Below are 20,846 nucleotides of genomic sequence, written 5' to 3' on the forward strand. Positions count from 1 at the left end.
GAATGTATGTATGTGTAAAGTAATATATATGCATGCGAGAGAGAGAATATATGAATGTGCAAGTGAGAATATATGTATGAAAGAGAGTATATATGACTGTGAGAGCAAGAATGTATGAATGTGAGAGAGAATATATGGATGCGTAAGAGAATATATGTATGCGAAAGAGAGTATATATGACTGTGAGAGCAAGAATGTATGAATGTGAGAGAGAATATATGGATGCGTAAGAGAATATATGTATGCGAAAGAGAGTATATATGACTGTGAGAGCAAGAATGTATGAATGTGAATGGTTCAGAATAAATAATGTCTTATACGGCCCCTCATACTTCCGTTTCATTTTGTACTGTGTATGATGACAATGTTGGCCCTCTTTTCACACATAATCACATACAAAAATGCTTGAAGATCAACTTCAATGAAAATGGTGTTTTAAACATGTTTTTGTGGCATTTTTCTCATGAAGGAGGACATGTATAAAGAAGAACAAGATTAAGATTGCATTTCTGAGTATTTCTTTGTTTAAATTGTTGTGAATCAAAAGCAGGTAAAAAAAAAAGCCTTTGGAAAAGTTGTTTTTGTAACATAGAAAATACGCTCTGCTCCATTCTGATGCATCCACTTGCAGACAAACATATCCATGTAGGTCTTTGTTTTCCTTGTCCCAGTAGGAGTCTGGATCAAAACTGTACGGCTAGATAGCTCAGATATTGCTTGCCATTTTTGTTAACCCGTAAATGTTAGGTTGGGGGTGTGAGGGACTGTAAACCTAAGGGAGAGAGTGTGAACAGAGAGGTGAAAGTGGCTTACTCTGCACCGATAGTCCTACCACAACTCAGAGGTGAATTTCTGATGAAGTCCTGCTGCTCTGCAGAAACTAAGTCCTAGAAAACATTTTTTTGCCTTTTGGATAAAATCTGCATAATCAGAAATAAAAGACCACTGGGAACACTTTAAAATAGATCAAAAGATGATCAGAGGGGGGACAAAGCTTTTAGAACTGTCACTTTAAGGAGAAAATCTAATGTAATTTTTGACAACTAAAAGCAGAGAAGGCAGACATCAATCTGAAATCTGACAAAAATGAAATTTGCATAATGGCAGTCTTATAAATATCCAATGTAATCCAGCTTTTTTACAAGAGACCAAGTTTCTTCATTCATAAGAACTGAAACTAGGAACCTGTTTTTCAAGTGTTCCTTCTTGAGAAACACTGACAGAAGGAGATGTCCCCAGCTATTAAAACCCTCAAGACCAATACAAAAATGTGATGCACTTTTAAAGGGCTATATCATACTTTTCCTAAGCCTTTCAGAGTAAACTCTATCCATATACATGAAAACATCTTACCTTTGGCGCACTAAAGTATGATTTTCAAATGAAATAATAGTTGTTTTCGCAGCTCCCTTTTCCTACCCAGAACACAACAACTCCGGCTTTCGCTCCGTGTGGGTGCTGACCATTTCATGACATCAACCTGGAGCCGGCCTCTGCAGCGTGTCTGCGGTTCTCCCACAAAAACTGGTGCTCAGTTAGCAGGGTTTCAAAGGAATTCTTAGAAATGCGTAAATGGATCAAAATACCGCTTTGGGGTTGTTTTTGTGAGGAATTAACATAATAACACTCTTAAAAACAAAAAAGAAGTTTGGCATGATTTAGGCTTTTTGTTCAGCAGCCAGGTTGCTGACAATAGAGTGGGTGCTGGTTCCCCCTCTTCCACAATATTCCAAGACTGAGTCAGTGTCAACAAGCCAGCCATGCAGTGGCAGAGCTATAACATTTTATATGGCGTGGCGGGAGGGCCAGATATATATGGAGGGGTGGCAAATGTGAACAGCAGAGTGGAAGGCCATTACAAAGGAAATGATAAAAAATACATATTTCAAATACTTTTATTATTGTTATTAATGAGAAAACTGCTGTTCTTTTAGCTCAGGTGCTATTTCCAATGCGTAAAGAAGCTTATATTGAGGATTTCTTAAACCCTTGACACCTGAATTTTTTGTCTCCAATTATGAAAAAAATGTTTTTGTATTGAAGTAAATTCTAAATAAAGTAAAGATGGTAAATTTGACAAGAGCACTCAAAATAGATATAATTATAGGCTTGTTGCTAATTGGCAAACACGCCGCATCTACCGTATGATGAAATAACACCTTTGTACCATCTCCAGTATGAGATGAGATCTTTATTCGTGCAACAAAGTTATTTTCAGTATTTTCGCTCCAACGACTGAAAAAACTAATAAACCTTGAACTAAATAAAAAAAAGATACAAGCTCAGTATTTTTGTACATTCAGTGCAGAAACTGCACATTGTTTTAGTCTAATTGTGAAATGCAGTAAAGCGGCTGTTTCTAGGTATATATAGAATTAAATCGATATGGTTTGGAGAAATACAGATGGTATTTGGGTGCATTTTGAGCGAAACCAGTTTAAGGCAAGAACACCTTTGGTGGCATTAAGTGGTCTTCTTTGTCAATAGCTGAGTTTACATGGACAAAAGTAATCAGAAGGAACGCCTGATCAGAATAAAAATGCATCTTGTAAACACGCCGTTCAGAACAGTCTGCCCTGATCAGACTCATTCGGATCAAAATTTCCTTCCGATCGAGATAGGTGGGTTATTCCGATTGTTGATACGATTGTGCATTGCATTGGGTTGGACGTGGACTGCATGATGGAGACATGATGGAGGCGATGTAAACATTCTGATAGATTAATGAACGTTCTACTTTTTTGATTTAACGCAACGGAGACACACCGCTGATGGACAAGTACAAATTAGCCTTTACTCTTTTTACATAATTACGGTAAAGTCCTTTTTTTTAACTCGTCCTGTCCAGCAGCTGAGCAAACAGAAAAGAGCTGAAGGCCTTCTGTATTGGGCAGACTTTACTGTTTCAATGAGAGGTTCGATTAACGTAGTTCCAACAGAAGCTGAACCCTTGTAAAGCAGCGATGCAGTGATGTGCAATACTTTAGAGTGGTTTAGTATTCATGGAATAAATGTAGGCCAGCTGATACTAAAGCTGAGAGTCATGGAATATGTTAATTGCGTAAGAGTTATAGTCATTTCAAGAACATCTGTTATTTGCAACAGCTCCAATAAAAAAGGGTTAAAGCAAGTACAAATATTAAGTACAATGGTCCCTCGATATGTCGCAGTTCACCTTTCACAGTCTGACAGTTTTTTTTGCTACATTGCATTGTGTGCTGTGACCTCATTGACTGTTGTGAGGTTGTTGTAGGTGGCAGTTTGTTTGAACATGCCCCAGTCTGCTGTTTCGAAGCAGTCCAGGTCACACTCTTACTTTCTTCAAATCTGGTTTGGAGACTTTCACCCTTTGTCTGTATGCAGGCATAAGCTTAAAGGCCCGTACACACCGGGACGAATATTCGCCAGGCGTTATTCGCCAGCGTTTTTCGTCACGTTTTTTGTGTTCACACCCAGGCGATTTTCGCTGACGATGAGTGGAGTGAACATGCAATTTCATTCCCTGACATTAGATGGCGCTTAATGTAAAACAGAAATACTCCTGTACACAAGGTGGCGCTGCGCAACTTTACGCTTCTTAAAGTCGCTTTTCACTCAGAAGAAGAGAGCAAGTATTTACGCGCTTGTCAGAATCAAACAAAGAAAACATGAATATTTCAAGCACCAGTTGCTCCAACTGGTGCTTGGTTCGGGGATATTTTAGAATGTCCGTCATTATTGCTTCGCGGCAGTGTAGACGCTACTTGGCGTCTATCTTCTTCGCTGGTATGTGTGCTCAGCAAGGCAGTTTTGTGTTTGAGCGCCCCCAAGTTGTGTTTTACTGTAACTTCAGAAGCTCCAGACACGTGAGCAAAAGCGCCGTTCTCATTGGTCGAGTAGATTTCGACGCGACGCTTCGAAAAAAAAAAACGAACCCGAGGCGTTTTTTTTTTTCGACGCTTTAACGCCTGGCGTTTTTTCGCGTCGGTGTGCACACTCTCATTGGTGCCCTTTGTTTAGTCACGAGGCGTTAAACGTCGGCGAAAATCGCCGGCGAAATTCGTCCCGGTGTGAACAGGCCTTAACACTGATGTGGTCTGATGGTTCGATGTTCACTGTTTTGAGATCAGCATGGTTAAAATCTCCGGTAAGAATGATGAAGCAATATGGATGTGCTGTCTGTTGTTCACCGATGGCATGGTATAGTTCATGTAGCGCCCCATTCCTATAAATCACCAAGGGCAATGAGAGATACTACAGGGAAGAGGTAGATCTGCTGACAAAATGGTGAAGAAACATTAACTTCCTGCTAAATGTCAGCAAGACCAAGAAGATTGTTGTCAACTTCCAGAGGGGCCACACTCAACACCTGCCACTGATTAGCGACGGTAATGCTATGGAGAGAGTGAGCAGCACAAAATTCTTGGGAGTAAACATCAGTGAGGACCTCTCCAGGACCACCAACACCACCTCATTGGCAAAGAAAGCCCAGCAAGTCATCTAGTTCCTGTGGAAAATGAAAAGGTCAAGTGCTTCACCGTCCTTCATGACCACATTCTACAGAGGAATCATTGAGAGCCTCCTCTCCAGCTACATCACTGTGTGGGGTGAACACAGCCAGGAAAATCATTGGAGCACCACTCCCCTCCCTCCGGGACATGTACACCACCCGACTCACCCGCTGACACAAGCGCTGACAGTTGTCAAGGACGCACACCCTGCACACAACCTGTTAAGCCTCCTGACATCGGGGAGGAGGTACAGGAGGCTCTGCTCCCACACCACCAGACTCAGAAACAGCTTCATTGACCAGGCCGTCAGGATGCTAAAGAACTTCCTCCCTCTCCACCCACCTATCCACCATCTATCTCCCCCCATGAACAGTGCTCAGTCGAATCCTTCCCCTGATCCCCCGTGAACCACAATCCCTGCACTACATGCCACTTTGGACCCCCACATATATTTACTATAAAATTGTGTCTACTGTAAATTTGTCTTCTTGGAATCGCACTTTGTTGGTTAATGTTGTACTTTTAATTTTTTTTTTGTCTACGCACGAGAGAGTAAGAAATAGAATTTCGATTCATTTTATGTCAAGCACGTGTAGAATTGACAATAAAGTTGACTTTGACTTGTCTTATAGAACCTAACCTCTGCCATAAATGAGGGATTGATTACTGTTACTGCCATTTATCATTTACCATAACTAATCAAAACTGTCAAAAGTAAGTAATGAAAATAATTACAAATAATTAAAGTGATCAAATAAAACGTTCGAATCAACATGCAAAATTCTAATTTAAACTCTTGTTATAATAAAGACTTATTTTGCTGCTTCAGTCCAAGGTGCTCTGAACATCCTCTGGTGTAAATGTGCTTGATAGATTAAGAAATCATTAAAAAATGCAAAATCTTCTTAGAAACAAGCCCACCGTGATAGTCTGGTCATATTTATTTTAAAGTTAAAACATTGCATTAGAACATTTATCAAAAAAAAGAATATAAAAAGCAATAGAAAGCATATGTCAATAAAGGTCATAAAGAACACTGCCATACTTGGGGAACTTTGAGATGAACTCTAAAAAGCTGCCATGCAGATGAGGCAGTCCTCCCCTCTGTTTTACCAAAAGGAAATTTATCTTATTATTTTTTTATTTCTTGTTCTAAATCTTGTTTTTATTCCTACTTTATGTTCCTAAACTCTAAAGCTGACTCCTCTGTAAAGTGATACACCTAAAACAGGAGAGTCAGCCTTTAATATACAGTACATTAATTTTCATTTAAGCCCAAAAGAAGCTGTAGCTCTGCTCTGATTTTATCACTTTTCATATTTATATCAAATTCCAACAAATCCAATAAAGTAAGGTAAATTTTTGTTCAGTTTTGCTGAGGGGCGATTAGTTCATGATTGAAGGCTCCAACTACAATACGACCCAATCCTCTCATTCCAGCCTGGCTTCGGTCTGAGAGTTTCAGGATTTGTGGACTTATGGAATATTGATTGATGGTTTAAAAGCTAAGCTTTGAAGACAGTTTGATGATTACGTTCTTAAAAGCCATGATGGGAAACAAGCCTCCTGCCTGAACACGCCCTGGCAAATCTGTGAGCCAACAATTACATTAATGTTGCTTTACTGCTGAATTTACTTCAGGAGTTAGTAAAATTAAGACCCAACTAATATAAGAACTCCAAAAATATACATAACTAACAGAGAACTTTCACAAGCTCATTAAGACCTTAGCTTTTAGCAATAACATTTTTATTGGTCTTTTAAAATATGGAAAATGTGGTCAAAATGTTGGTGGACTCCAGTAGTAATCTACTGCACGTTGACTGTTCATGTATTTGTGACTCTTGTGTGTTTCGTCTCTGTTTTTCTCGGCTTTGATTACAAAAACGTGCAGCCCCCCAAGGTGAGGAGTAAAGAAGAGTCAGAAATACAGCAAGAAGCAAACTCAGTTGATGGAAACAATTCTGTTTATGATCCAAAAAAACTAAAAACCAAAGCATGTGATTAAAGTTAGTAGTTCCGCTCCAAACACAGATTCAATTCAGACTGAGAAAATTTCAGAGAGAACCTAAGCTCAGACCGATTGGAAATTAACTGAGACCACCTCAAAAGATGGGTCAGAGGTCAGGGTCAGGGTGGACCAGGGTCTGCTTGGGTGTGTTCAGACTGAAAATGTGTTCAGGATCATCGGGGGAAATTAACTCTGGTTCATTTTAAGCTAACTAAATGTGTCCAGTCTGAAGACACCCTAAGTAAATAAACAGGTTGGAGCTGAAAAAGAATGAAATAAGACTTAGGAAACGAATTCATTTTTTGAACTAACCGATCACATCCTCAAATGTACATAATAGTTTAATGACAAATTTAGATTCAAAAATAATCTGATTCATAATAGGTCATTAAACTGTGGAATAGAAACACAATGGAAAACCCTTTGACTGAACATGACAAAGAAACTGTTTTCACTATTTAGTGAAACGTTATGTGTTGAAAAACTACATTTATTTGGTTGGAGACAAAAAGGAAAATCATACTGTATGATCAGCACTGCAAAAAAAGAAAAGTTCGTAGAACTTAAAATTGTAAGGCAACAAACTTTAGTAAAATTTTGAGTTAAGGACCTAAACTCAATATTTTAAGTTTTGTGTTGGCGTTTTCAAACTCATTTATCTAAGTTCTTCTAACTAGTTGTAAATTGTATGAACTTAAAAGTTCAAGTTGGATTAACTTTGAATCGTAATTTTGACCAACTCAGATGTAAGTTATAGTGACCTAAAATGTCACGTAATCCTAACTCTGAATCTTAAATTTTCAGAACTCAGGCTTAGGTGTACAAACTTAATTTTTTAGGCTGTAACAACTGTAAATGCCAATTACTGGTGATTTGACTAAAGGTTGAAATCATTTAAGTTGAGCTTTAAGAGCACCTCTGTTCTTGACTTTGAATTCAGCTTCATAATCACACATACCCAGATCTTTTCAAGATCATTGAGGCACAGGTGAGCAGTCACAGCTTACTTGCATGTGTGCAGCAGGACAAATATTTAAATGTGACCATATTCTATAACTGCAACAACATGAGGAGTGTAACTTCTCTTCACAGCTCCCTAACTCAAGGTGTGGGAATCAACACTTCCCATGAGTCTTAGTTGCCATGGGCGGGGCTAAGGCCCGGTTCACCAAAACGTCGTTTACAAAATGGCTGAAGCCCTGGGGGGGGGGGTCCAGAATGCAGGTTATAGTTATAACGGTAAGTTTAAGGCTGAGAAAGTTGATAACCTCAGCTTTCGGTTCCAGAAATGGAGGTATGTTTCAGGGTATGTCAAGTTGCCATAGCAACTCATGCTCTGAACATAACCTGGTCTCGAGCAGGTTTAGTTGAAGGTTAGTTTGTTTTCAGAAAGGTGAAGCAGCATGGCGTGTTCATTTGAAGATGATTTAGTGGATGAAGAAGCTCAGATAATACTTTTTCCAGTATTATTTTTGAGAGGGTGATAAGACCACATATGGATGTTGGAAAGATAAACTTTTTTACTTTGATCTAACTTAATTATTTGCTTGAGTTAAGATAAATATATTTTTTTGTTTAACTAAATTTTATCTTAAAAATAACATGTAGTTATCACACAGTTATTTTACTTTCATTCAAATTAATTCAATTAAGTAGGTGTAACTCTGATGTTGCTGTTAGATCGGCACCGCAAGGAATTGTGGGATACAACGTACTTTATGTACTTGCTAATACTTATGTCATTAAATAAGAGTTAAAACTTCTGCAGACGCTTCTTGACAAACCACTCAATCAGTGGACAATGCCAACTCCAAAAGTTGGCATTCCCGCATTTCACAATCCAAAAAGATAAGTTCACAGAACTTTATCACACTGTAATGAACTGCAACTTAGATATAGTACAGACAACTCAATAAATAATGTTGAACTGTACGACTACCTTAACTTGCTGAACTGACTTAAATTGTTGAATTGATTAGTAGAACTTAGATTATAGAGTTATTACAACATAAAAGATTTTGTTAAGTCAAAAAATTTAAGTTGGATTTATTACAGTGAGGGAGTGAGACGAAAACTTGCAGAATATGCTTGGAAACCCAGGCTAAATTTAGCTATGAATTCACGTGGAGTTTAACACATCTCATGTTTTAAGTTGGACTTCAGGATCCAGCTAAATTAGAACTATTAGTAGAGACATCCAAGCTCAAAGGAGTTGCTCAAAAAGTGGGACAGTTTTGCTAATTTAGCATGTCTGTTACAACTCTTAGGCACCAAGACTGACATTTTTCTGTGCTTTGTGTGATTTCCTGCCTAATCAAACCCAGAGGCCTGTTTTCAGTCACACTGATCTGACTCTGGTGTGTTCGATCATGAACAGAAGTAATAGGCAGGGATTTGACTAAAGACGACCATTTCAAATGCACATCATATTCCTAACAAGGAGCTTAATGTAAACGAATACCGCTGTGATTAATCCGTTGACATGTTTCTGACTGTTACACCATCAGAGGCTGATGAGAACCTGAAACCATGTTTTGACCACTGATAACAAAATATGTCCTGGTCTGGAAAGTGATTGCTCTCATGAGTATTCTTAATTTTTAAATGTTTACCAAGATTTTTTGGATAAAAGGCAGAAGTTTTCATTTGTGTGCAAATGCAGCATCAAGCATCAGTCCATAATTTAATATTATTCTTGGAGAGAAGAGTTTGGATGATTTATTCATTTACATGTCCTTATTGGAAAAATCCTTCATGTCACCAAAACCTGCACCTTCGTTCCTGCCGTTTCATCAGTCTAGTCCAGGGGTCTGCAACCTTCAACACAAAAAAAGATCCATCAGGATCCATTTCTCACTGATCACAACCCAGCCGGATCTACAAAGTCGTTTTTCACCTTTCAGAAAACTAAAACACTGATTTGCATTTAAATAAGCGACTCGTCGCATTTCGGGCAGACACTCGGCAGAATTGCAGGTTACTCCCCTAGGGCGGGTCTGTTAATTAACCCACCTGCTTAGCGTCCTATTTAAGTCAGGTGTACAATTGTTCATTCTCTCTTACCTTCAGCGCTCATTCTTCGCCGGTCTCCGAGCCCGCGGGTCTCCTTCTCTTTCGGCGTCTTGCCATGTTCCCCCGTCCTTGGGAAGGATGATCCCCATCTTTCTGATGTGGGGTTTTGGTTTCGCCGCGTCTGCTCTCCTTAATTTCTCCTCCGCTCCGCGGGCGGCTGCCGATCCGCGGGCGGCTGACGGCGCACAGCGCGTTCGTTTCGCCGCGGTCGCGTGCATCTGCAGGGGGTGTGCTTTCCGCAATGTTCGGGATGTCCGTGCCCCCCGATCAGGGGTAGTCGGGTCTTCTCGTCTGCCGTGGTCACCCCAATTATCCACGGTGAGCGTCGTGCGGTACTTTTCCCATGTGGTTTTCTATGGCTGCGTCTCGCTTCCTGTTTACTTCGGTGACGTCACGCCCCTAAGGACCCTGGGAATTGTAGTTTTTCCGGGTCCTTTATGATGCACTTCTGATTCTTTTTCTGCTGCGTAGTTCTGCGTCGTCCGGTTGTTTTATTTTTTTTTTTTTTTTTTTTTTTTTTTCAGGGGTTGTGGGGTCCTTTCTGTGGTTGTGAAGGCTGGCAGTCCTCGTTTGGACAGGTTTCTCATGCTGGCTGAATTTATCGTGGCTTTTAGCATTTATTTTCTATTGCTGTTTTGTTCTTTGGGAGCTGTGTGTAAATCTTGATTGTCTTTAATTTGATGCTGGCTTTATTATTATGGCGGTTCTTCTGTTTGTTTTCTTCGTTGTTGTAGCTGCTGGTTAGTTGGAATGTGAATCAGTGTCTCTTGGACCCGTCTCTGCGCTATGGACATTTTCCCTTATGATTGGTCTCTCTTATGCAGCGTCTATGGCTCATTTTATTCACTCAGCGATCCTCATTCATTGCCCCGCACGTTCTGCTCCGCCTGTTTTTTCCCTGCTCTGTGTACCCCAGTGGGTCCTGCCCTGTCCTCAGGGACTTGCGTCGGCCGCATTAGTGAGTGTGTCGGTCTCGTCGCGGCCTTGTTTTCTCGGCTGGGGGTAGTTCGATCCTGGGCCGCGTGTTCCTGTTCTGGATTTTCGTGTTTTGCGTTTGATCTTTCCCTCTCTATGCCTGGAGTGGTTTTGTGATGAATGTTGTGTCTTCAGGCTTCCTCCACTTGTTCTCCTGTGTCTGCGCCTTCTGGTTTGGGGGAAAAGGATTAAAGAAGAGTGGTTTGTGTTTGACCGGCCGCCAGAATCTACAGCTCTGATGGTTCTTAAGGGGTCGTCCGGTTATTTCATCCTTGGAGATTATATTAAGGCTGTTTCAATATTGAATGATAGTATTGTGTCATCGGTTGACTTGGTTAATTAACACTTTGAGCAACTTCTACCCTGACCATAGGAAATATATCACTTGCGCTCTCAAGCTTAGTTCAAGAGTTAAATCTTGTGTCCACAAGTCAGTCTTCGGTCTGACTTTTCTAAGCAGATGGCACTCTGCTAGATGCATCCCCATTTGGAGGCTTGTTATACTCCGCCTCTGAATGCTTAAGGTTCAGTCTAGCAAAAATAATATCAAAACCATGATCCCTCATGGCTCTCAAGTTCTCTTTTGCAGTATCCAGTCGCCCTTGGCTAAATAAAAAATTTGAGAACCATTAATATCATATACAAGGCATCAAATCCAGCCGAGCTGTGGGATGTTGACCTTCCTCATCTACAAATCTCCTTGGCTACTCTTCCCATCTACTACTCCTACTCCTCGATGGCCTCCTGAAGGTGCGTCCCTCTGAAACTGTCAAAGGTTACTTTTATCATTGGAATATATATAACAAAAAATTGGTGTTAAGATTCCGTGCAGGTCATATATTTCACTATTATTTCACTGTTGGAATTTGTAATTATGGTGGTTTCTAGGGTGCGATAAATCCACAATGGGTCTTTACCTTAACTATCTACTAAATTTCACTTTCTCAGATTTGTTTTTAAAAGCACTGTTATTTAATTTATCTCAATCATTTTGAAACTGATCAGTTTCTGGGTTATTTATATATTCTTGTCAAGACTAATACTGCTTTGTTTTTTTATCTATGCATCGCATCCTGAGCCTGCGAACCCTCACGCCCCGATCAGCTTCTCCGTTTCCAGGAAATGATGTCACCCATGCATTCCCTGATCTGGTGCTGCAACGATGACTGCTCAACGTACCTATTGCTGCACTGAAAGTGAAGGGGTGGTGGACCTCCTCTGCGTTCCAAGGACACTTCTGGCTTGAATCAATCTATGTCAGCTGCAGAATGAGTGTGAAATTCTTGGATTATAAATGTTGAAAGAAAATTATTTGTCAGGTGGAAGCCTCAAAATTTAGGTTGCTCTAAGTTGTATCAATTCAATCATTTTAATTGGTATGCCAAATGGGAGAAAACTTTGTGGCCGTTAAGCTCGTTGTGGTATTGTCGTTGGAGTTCGTAATAATGGCAGTTATTAAGCCTGCGTTAGTAGCATGCATGATGTGTATATAATGGCGTCGAGCCCGTCATAGTGTGATGGCAGCTTAGAATAATGGATTTTACTAAGCTTGTGTGAATATTATGCCAGATGAAATGTTTATGGCCGTTAACCCCGTCATAGTATGTGATGGAAGCTTCAAATATGGGGTTATTTCATTCATGGCATAGGATGTCATCGGGAGCATTGTGTTGGATGTAAGTTTGTGTCATCCTAGGGTCGTCCATGGCGGCTAGAATTATAGTTCCGCCAGCGTTTTGCGGACGTGGGCTTTACGTTCTAAGATCAGGTAGGAGTACTTCTTATGTCGGCTCCCATTTCATTTCTTTCCCTCTCTCTTTGAGGTAGTATGCTCCCCTGGTGAATGGGAGCGGCCCAACGGTCAATGGTGCCGGGGTAAACACATAGCAGATACACTAGATAGCATGTTCCCTTCGTAGAGTGGTTCTCGAACGGGAGCGGCCCAACGGTCAATGGTGCCGGGGTAAACACATAGCAGATACACTAGATAGCATGTTCCCTTCGTAGAGTGGTTCTCGAAGGGAGCGGCCAAACGGTCAATGGTGCCGGGTAAACACATAGCAGGTACACTAGATAGCATGTTCCCTTCGTAGAGTGGTTCTCGAACGGGAGCGGCCAAACGGTCAATGGTGCCGGGTAAACACATAGCAGATACACTAGATAGCATGTTCCCTTCGTAGAGTGGTTCTCGAAGGGAGCGACCCAAACGGTCAATGGTGCCGGGTAAACACATAGCAGATACACTAGATAGCATGTTCCCTTCGTAGAGTGGTTCTCGAAGGGATCGGCCAAACGGTCAATGGTGCCGGGTAAACACATAGCAGATACACTAGATAGCATGTTCCCTTCGTAGAGTGGTTCTCGAAGGAAGCGGCCCAACGGTCAATGGTACCGGGTAAACACATAGCAGTCATACTGGAAAATGAAATGAAGTGAAGTGAAAATGGAATGCAGCCGAAAACACACCTCATCTTATTTACACACTGATTATACATTCACATTTTCTCTTCTGGATGATCTTGGCATTGGGGGTTTTTGTTACCCTAAAGCGTAAGGAAAATAATTATCTTAAGAGAAGTCCTCCCTCAAGTAGAAGCCGCAAATGATGAGTATAAAATGCATGGTGTTTAAATTGAATCAGGTTGTGTAATCTTGTTGGCTCCCCTCCAGTCTTCTTTTTCTCTCTCTCTCTTCAGATAGTATGCTCCCCTGGTGAACGGGAGCGGCCCAACGGTCAATGGTGCCGGGTAAACACATAGCAGATACACTAGATAGCATGTTCCCTTCGTAGAGTGGTTCTCGAAGGGAGCGGCCAAACGGTCAATGGTGCCGGGTAAACACATAGCAGATACACTAGATAGCATGTTCCCTTCGTAGAGTGGTCCTCGAAGGGAGCGGCCAAACGGTCAATGGTGCCGGGTAAACACATAGCAGATACACTAGATAGAATGTTCCCTTCGTAGAGTGGTTCTCGAAGGGAGCGGCCAAACGGTCAATGGTGCCGGGTAAACACATAGCAGATACACTAGATAGCATGTTCCCTTCGTAGAGTGGTTCTCGAAGGGAGCGGCCAAACGGTCAATGGTGCCGGGTAAACACATAGCAGATACACTAGATAGCATGTTCCCTTCGTAGAGTGGTTCTCGAAGGGAGCAGCCAAACGGTCAATGGTGCCGGGTAAACACATAGCAGATACACTAGATAGTATGTTCCCTTCGTAGAGTGGTTCTCGAAGGGAGCGGCCAAACGGTTAATGGTGCCGGGTAAACACATAGCAGATACACTAGATAGCATGTTCCCTTCGTAGAGTGGTTCTCGAAGGGAGCGGCCAAACGGTCAATGGTGCCGGGTAAACACATAGCAGTCATACTGGAAAATGAAATGAAATGAAATGAAATGAAGTGAAAATGGAATGCTGCCGAAAACACACCTCATCTTATTTACACACTGATTATACATTATACATTTACATTTTCTTCTTCTTCTGGATGATCTTGGTGTTGGGGGTTGTTACCCGAAAGTGTATGGAAAAATAATTGTCTCAAGGAATTGAACGGAGCCTTATGCCAAAACGAAGTTGTGAATCAAATTGTGAATGTCATCCTAAAGATGTTGTGAAATAAATGTTCTTCTGCAAGAGTTGTCTGACTGAAATTACTGTTACTCTTATGATCAATATAAATAGGTTATTTGTGCAAACATAAAACAGAAATTAAAACTATCATTTTTTTCTAAATATCAAATATTTTATAACTTTTGACTGTGGTTAACATGACTACCTTTCAAAATAAAAGACATCCTGTGTCACATAGGATCATCTCAATGCAGCAAATGTAGTACTTGGTAGGGTTATATTAGTACCGGTAGTTATAAAAGAAAAACTAAGTACACTTTGTTATACCGTTGTTGGTGCATTTAAGCCATAAACTAGTAAACCCACTAACTAAATATGAGCTGATTAAAATATATTTTTGGACCACATGGTACACTTACAATCCTTATTTTTTTCAAAAAAGAAAATCTGATATATAAGCCAGTATACAGAATATATGAATTCTGGTTGATTTACTATGGTATCTAGCCCTCAAATATCTGTCAAACCGTTTTAGTTTGACTTTGGTCAACTTAACTGCTTGAAGCATCACGGCTATTGGAGTCAGAAGTCTCGAGGACTCGTTCACTGTTTGCGAATGAATTGAATAAAGTTTGACTTATCTGACTGTTCTGTTTTGCTTGATTTGCCTTGTAGTTTGAAAAATATGCTACTTTTTAAAATTAGAAACATTTTATTTTTCTTCAAGCAGAGAGGCACAAAGGAGGGGTCATAGAGGCTCTGTAGCCTCAGGTTGCAGACCTCTGCCCTAGTCATTCCAAAAGACTCTTTTGGTCGCTCATGTTTTCAGTTCTCTGCTGCTAATCAGTGGATTCACATGAAGCAGACTCTAAAGCTCAGTGCATTCATACCAGTGTCCACTTTTAGGAAGCCTTGATCCAAGATCCCTGAACATGTTATTAATCATTTGCCTCATAATACATGGCTGTAGATCATGTTGTTTTGACTGTCTGTCTGCTAACAGACAAGAAACAGAGAATCTGTACTCCTGTGGCTTTTCTCGTACCCATTGTTTTGGTGAATAAGACTATTTTTCTCATCCTGAAGATTTCTCAGATCATGATTAAGTAATAAATTTAACATGAGCTGTGTTTTTCATTAACTATAAAATTGCATTAATTGGACTTACGATAAAAAATGTGCCTAATGGAAACACGACAATTTTGCGTTTGGAGGAGGTGGTTTTTGATGCGTATCGATATGGAATAGAATGGAATAGAAACATTGTTTTCTAATTAAATGAGTCAGATGGCAATGCGCTTCTTGGTAGGAACTGGCTGCCTGGCACTACACATTGGCTTCCACAAGAGGTCCCACAGCATCACACAGCTCATCAAAAGTTGAGCGTGTCATGCTGTTGGATCCACAGCTCTTCTGTAAAATCACCAACCACCATTTCTCAAAAATTACTTCATCTGTAGCCCCTCCCAAGTGTAAAGAGCTTGTCACTCCATGGCTTGAATAAGACGCCGACGTCTGCTTTGATAGATAATGATGAGCGCTAGTGCGGTGGCAGAAATTTGAGTCTATCTGCTGTAAATCATATGCGTCACCATGTTTTTGAACAACTTATCGCGTGATTTGGTTTGTGTTTATTCGCATATTTTTGATTTAATGGAAACAGTGTAATTGCAAAACATTTCGGGAATTCCAATAAAGTTATCTTCATTGAGTATGTTTGATAAAGAACCAGAAAAATGGCGAACATGGTAGAACATTCACTGTAAGAGCACACTTAGTGGGTGTCAAGATGATCTTCTCTGGGAAACTTTTATTCAAGTGCAGAAAAACATGTTTAAATCTAATCTGTTGAGCCCCCCACTGTGGCAGCCATTTGTTGTGTAGAGTGCAAAATCTCAGCCATCAAAGTGTTTGGTTCTCCCCAGTGGGATCCAACTATACATATCTTCCGCCCACCTAACTTATGCGTTGTTACCACTCATATGGGCAGAGAGACCTTTTCTGAAGCTAGAACTGCTGTCAGAAAGCTGCTGGTCCAGATGTTCAGAGGGAACTTCTGCTCTGTCAGCACAGAGGATTGAGTCTGCCTGAATGCTGAGAGAAGTTGTGCCCAGAGATTATGTCATAGTTTTACCTCCCCACCTGCCCTCATCCCCAGACTCATCCCCTCCATTGTTTCCCCAGCTTTTAATAAACTAAAGGGCAGATTCCGGACTGCGGTGAGGGGAGGGGAGGGGAGGGCGCAGACCTGTCCTCTAGCCGTGCACACACAAACACACACTGACAGAATATGCACAAACACAGTTTGGCATGCAGAGTGCCAAGCTCCTCCACTGTCTACTGACGCCAACGCCTGAAACGCACACACAAACACGCACAAACTTCCTCTTTTGTACTCTCCTATTCTCTCCACGTGCCAACCTCCTAAAAGCTAAGCTCCTCACTAAATATATCCCCTTCGGTAAAGATAAGACAAACAGTGCGGATTTGAAAGCCGCGGACAGGCAGCCATGTGAGCCAGAGTTGAGCTTTACGAAGAAAGCTTCTGAAAACATCACAGGCATTTTTCTTGCAACAGAATAAAAATAAGATCCTCCTAATCTTTCTGGGTCACAAACACCTCACAGACACCTACTCTCCTGACTGAAAAAAAAGAAAAATTCCAGGGAATTTCGGAGCTGGGGGGCAAAAACAGTGTGTGAAACAGGATCAATTCTCATTAAGTTTATAGCCCGAGGTGAACAAGAGGAGGAGCTGCAGTTCTATCATTTGGGATCCGGCTCCTTTGGGCAGCAAATGTGTCACACAGTTGCTGGTCAGGGTTGTATTAAAGACCCACTCTGATCATCTTTGGATCAATTGTAAAAGCATATCTAATTGTATTTTAACTATCTTCAGCCAAAATAAAAAAAAGGACATAGTTTCTGCAGAGCTGCAGTTGTTTCTTTAGGAATTTACCTCTGAGTTTTAGGCAAGACAATTAGTGCACATTAAGACCATCCCCATTTCCCATCATCCATCTGTTTGCATCATTTCCCACAAGCTTCACACCCTCAACTTAACATGACTTGAGCAATAAAACTGGTGATCAATATCGGAACTAACTAGTTGTAACGTTTTGAGCCAGATTCCAGTTCAGATGAAGAAAACAAACATGTATACGTTTGTCTTTGTACTATTTGTCGTTAAGGATGCTTCGGAATGGAGCGGAAAAGGGAGCTTGTGCCCCGCCCAGTGTACTTTGTACATCACAACTACAAGCTTTTTCAAACAGCATTTTTTTGTCTGCTCCTTATTCACAGCTTTGAATGAATAAAAACTTAGAAATTAAGTTTTAGGATTAATTTTTCTCTCTATATGTCCTCCAATATGAGAAAAATGCCACAGGAACATGTTAAAAACACTAAAAACCCAATTTTCATGGGAGTGGATCTTTAAGGAGCTTGTCGATAGCTTGCAGTTCGTGCAGAGCATCCATTTGTCAGAAGTGCATTCCTACAGCGACACTGTGAACTTCCTATGAGAGCTTCAGAATTGTCTAAACAAATGCAGGACTCTGGTGTGTGTGAATGCGAAACACGAGAGCTCATGAAAATGAAGCTTGGCTGTGCCAGAGCATTGCTGTCCATCTGCACCTGGCAGCCATGTTTCAAACACACCTTCTTCCTGCTTTGGTCTCATTGCTCTTCTCCAAACAGTTCCACGGTGGTTTCATGACTCCAGAAAGTGTTTCTCCTCTGGTGTTGCCAGACGTACAATGAGATGTCTGCAGGGATGTTTGCATCACTTGAACTCACTCCTTTTTTCTCCACCACTGCTCTTTCCACCTCTCTCACACATCTCAGTTTCATTCCGTTTCTCCTCTTTATTATGTCTTTTTCTGACTCAGCCGTTCTCCTTCGATCTGAAGTTTCTTCCTTTCACTTACTAATTCCTCTGGGTCAATAATTATTAACCGAACCTTCATAGTCAGTTAATTTTTCATCTGAACACTTTCTCCTTTTCTACCCCCCCCCCCCCACACACACACCTCTGTTTTTCATCTTAAAGGAAGTCGTAGTCGTCTCCTCCTTCAACCTACCACAGAGTTGTATTATATCTGTCATCATTCTCCTTTCACTATAAGTCAGTGGTCTCAGGTCCCAACACCACAGGCTAAGTCAGTCATTCATTCAAGGACATAACAGAGCTGTGAAACACATTTTCATCCATACACACTCCCCACTGAAAACGCTTTCTGTCAATGCCTACTTAGCAAAGCCACCGGCGCCAACACAAACACGTTTCCTCTCATTACATACAAAGTCCCACTGTATCCTAATTGCAAACACTTGCAGTTCTTGGACTGCGGCTGAAGAGAGTTTTCACCTGAGTTCTGGAAAACAACAACTCCATGGACTCAAATTCTCCCATGGTGCTTGAAATGCAGAAGTGAAAACATGTTAGATGTACTGAAGGTGCAGGTGTGCTGATCCAGGTGTAAAACACCCAGAGTGGTGGTCCTACCTTCAGCGGAGAAACAGCAGAGTGGATTTGTCCTTCTATTGTTTCCCAGTCAGGTCCTCCTGTTTCTACCCCTCTCACACACTCTGGTCGTCTGAGCATGGCTCTCTCCTCCCTCTGTCTCACTTTCACCTCCTCCCCCCCCCCCCCCCCCCCCCCCCCCACACACACACACAGCCTCACTTCTCCTTCCTCAACAGGGAAATCACCAGAACAAGGGAGCAGCCCGGATGCGCTGCTCGTGAGGATGGTCTTCACATGTGGAGAGTGACAGAGCAGTCGTTTATCATGCTCCTTTTCTCTCCCCTTCTCCCTCGCAAACAAGGCAGCTGACACACCGACACGCTCCACGGAGGCAAATGGGAATTCCAGGCCTGGAAGCCCAGAGCGTCCCATCAGGGGGATGGCTGACCAAGAGCTGCAGTAGGTTTTATGAGGTCAGGGTTATAAAAGTGTTAACAGATTTAGTTTATGAAAAAACAACTGGTGCTTGTAGCCTTCCTCGTCATTCTGTCCCTCTACAAAAAAGGAAATAGGGGTCAGTTTAGGAGGACAGGAGTCAAATGGGAGGTGTTATAAGTCACCATGGAACTTCCTTCTTGATGTTGACTGTTGTTAGTTTTGCTGGTAGAGCTGCATTGCCCCATCACAGTGGGCTTCACTCAACAAAAAAGGTTCAAAAGTTTTAAATCTCGGACAAAAGTCAGGTTACTTTGCCAAACAATGCAGAAGATGAAATACAGGTCATCAATGTGAGACATATATAGCTCTCCTCCCTCAGACATATGTTCTCATCTGTGATCAGTTTTTACACCCTGCAGGGTGCATGTTTGTGGTACAGGATGCCTTTTTTTGAGGGTAGTCATGTTAACCACAGTCAGAAGTTATACAATATTTTATACTCTACAGAAGCCTCATCCATCATTCCTGCATGGATCAACAGATGGACACCAAAAGAGGGACAAACTGCTATCAATAAAAAACTAATAAAACTTTGAAAGTTGATGCTGTCACGGGGCTCACACCAGTTGCCAGATCGGTGTAAGTTACTTCAGTGACTTCAACCCGCAGTTTTGGGGTTGAAGTCATGAACTGAGGCTCTGGTTCAATAGTTTTCAAAGAGGCATGAGGTGCCAGTGATGACCTGAGCTCATAAACAAATGACAGTAACTCATGTCTTTTAGTTCTTTTTCATAAATTCCAATTTTTCAAAACTATCTCACAAAAGGAAAACTGATCTAAGCCACATCATACCAGTTCTTGTTTAAATTGATGGATGGAATTACAATTTTCTTTTCATCTTCTAAGCCATTTTGTCCCCTTTGGGGTCACAGGGCTGCTGGAGCCTATCCCGGCCTATTGTGGGCAGAGGCAGGGAAAATCCTGACAGCACCAGACTGTAGCAGGGCCACAATTACACACCCATTTAGGGATTTACCAATTAATCTATGTAGGTGGGAGGAAGCCGGAGTCCCTGGAGAAAACCTACAAGGGAGAACATGCAAACACCACACAGAAAGGTCCCCCAGTGATGTTTTGTTTCTGGACTTTAGCTGTGGGCTCTCCTGCTGTGAGGCAAGAGCACTAACCACTGCACCACCGGAATTAATTGAATTCACACAGAATTCACAGAATCACATTTGATTGCCTAAAGGATAAATGCGAGCAGCCCTCTTCTCACATTTCTGTATGGAAATAAAAAATTAAGATTAAAACTGTATTTCTTTATCAAATCATTGCAAATCAGGACCAGACAAAACAATTGCCTTTGTAAAAGATTGCAGTTGTGACGTAGAAAATACACTTGATGCTCCATTCTGATGAATATACTTGCACACAAATAGATTCATGTACAACATTGTTTTCCTTATCTGAGCTGGAATAATAATGAAAAGACCACAGGGAACGCTTTTAATATAGATCAAAAGTTAGAATTTGGAGGTTTAATTCTTCTCTGCTATAGGACCAAGAGTTTATTAAATTCTTTAAAAAAGAGCAGGCAGCCTTCCTAGACTTTAACAACACTCCTGTCATTTCACCACGTGTTCTTTGGGAAACAGCAAAAGCAGTGATGAGCGGGAAGATTGCTTCTTATTACAACATACAATAAATAATAAAGGAACACATTCTGAAAGATCGGAGGAAACTAAAGTTGAATTATATCATCAATTAAAATACAAATTTTTATGTTTCATGTTTCACTTTGTGATTCAAATACAAA

The 20,846-nt window shown here is 41.2% G+C and overlaps 1 protein-coding gene across 1 annotated transcript in view; it reads right to left on the reverse strand.

Moving 5' to 3' along the window:
• ndp (NDP, norrin cystine knot growth factor) overlaps nt 1-18,759 on the reverse strand; it is a 44,722-nt gene extending 25,963 nt beyond the window's left edge. The window contains exon 1 of the mRNA XM_004081607.3: nt 18,629-18,759. The gene's annotated coding sequence lies outside the window, so the exon portion shown is untranslated. The remainder of the gene's footprint in view (nt 1-18,628) is intronic.
• Nucleotides 18,760-20,846: the final 2,087 nt, after the last annotated feature.

This window comes from Oryzias latipes, chromosome 21 (assembly GCF_002234675.1).
Source record: "Oryzias latipes chromosome 21, ASM223467v1".
Taxonomy (NCBI): domain Eukaryota; kingdom Metazoa; phylum Chordata; class Actinopteri; order Beloniformes; family Adrianichthyidae; genus Oryzias; species Oryzias latipes.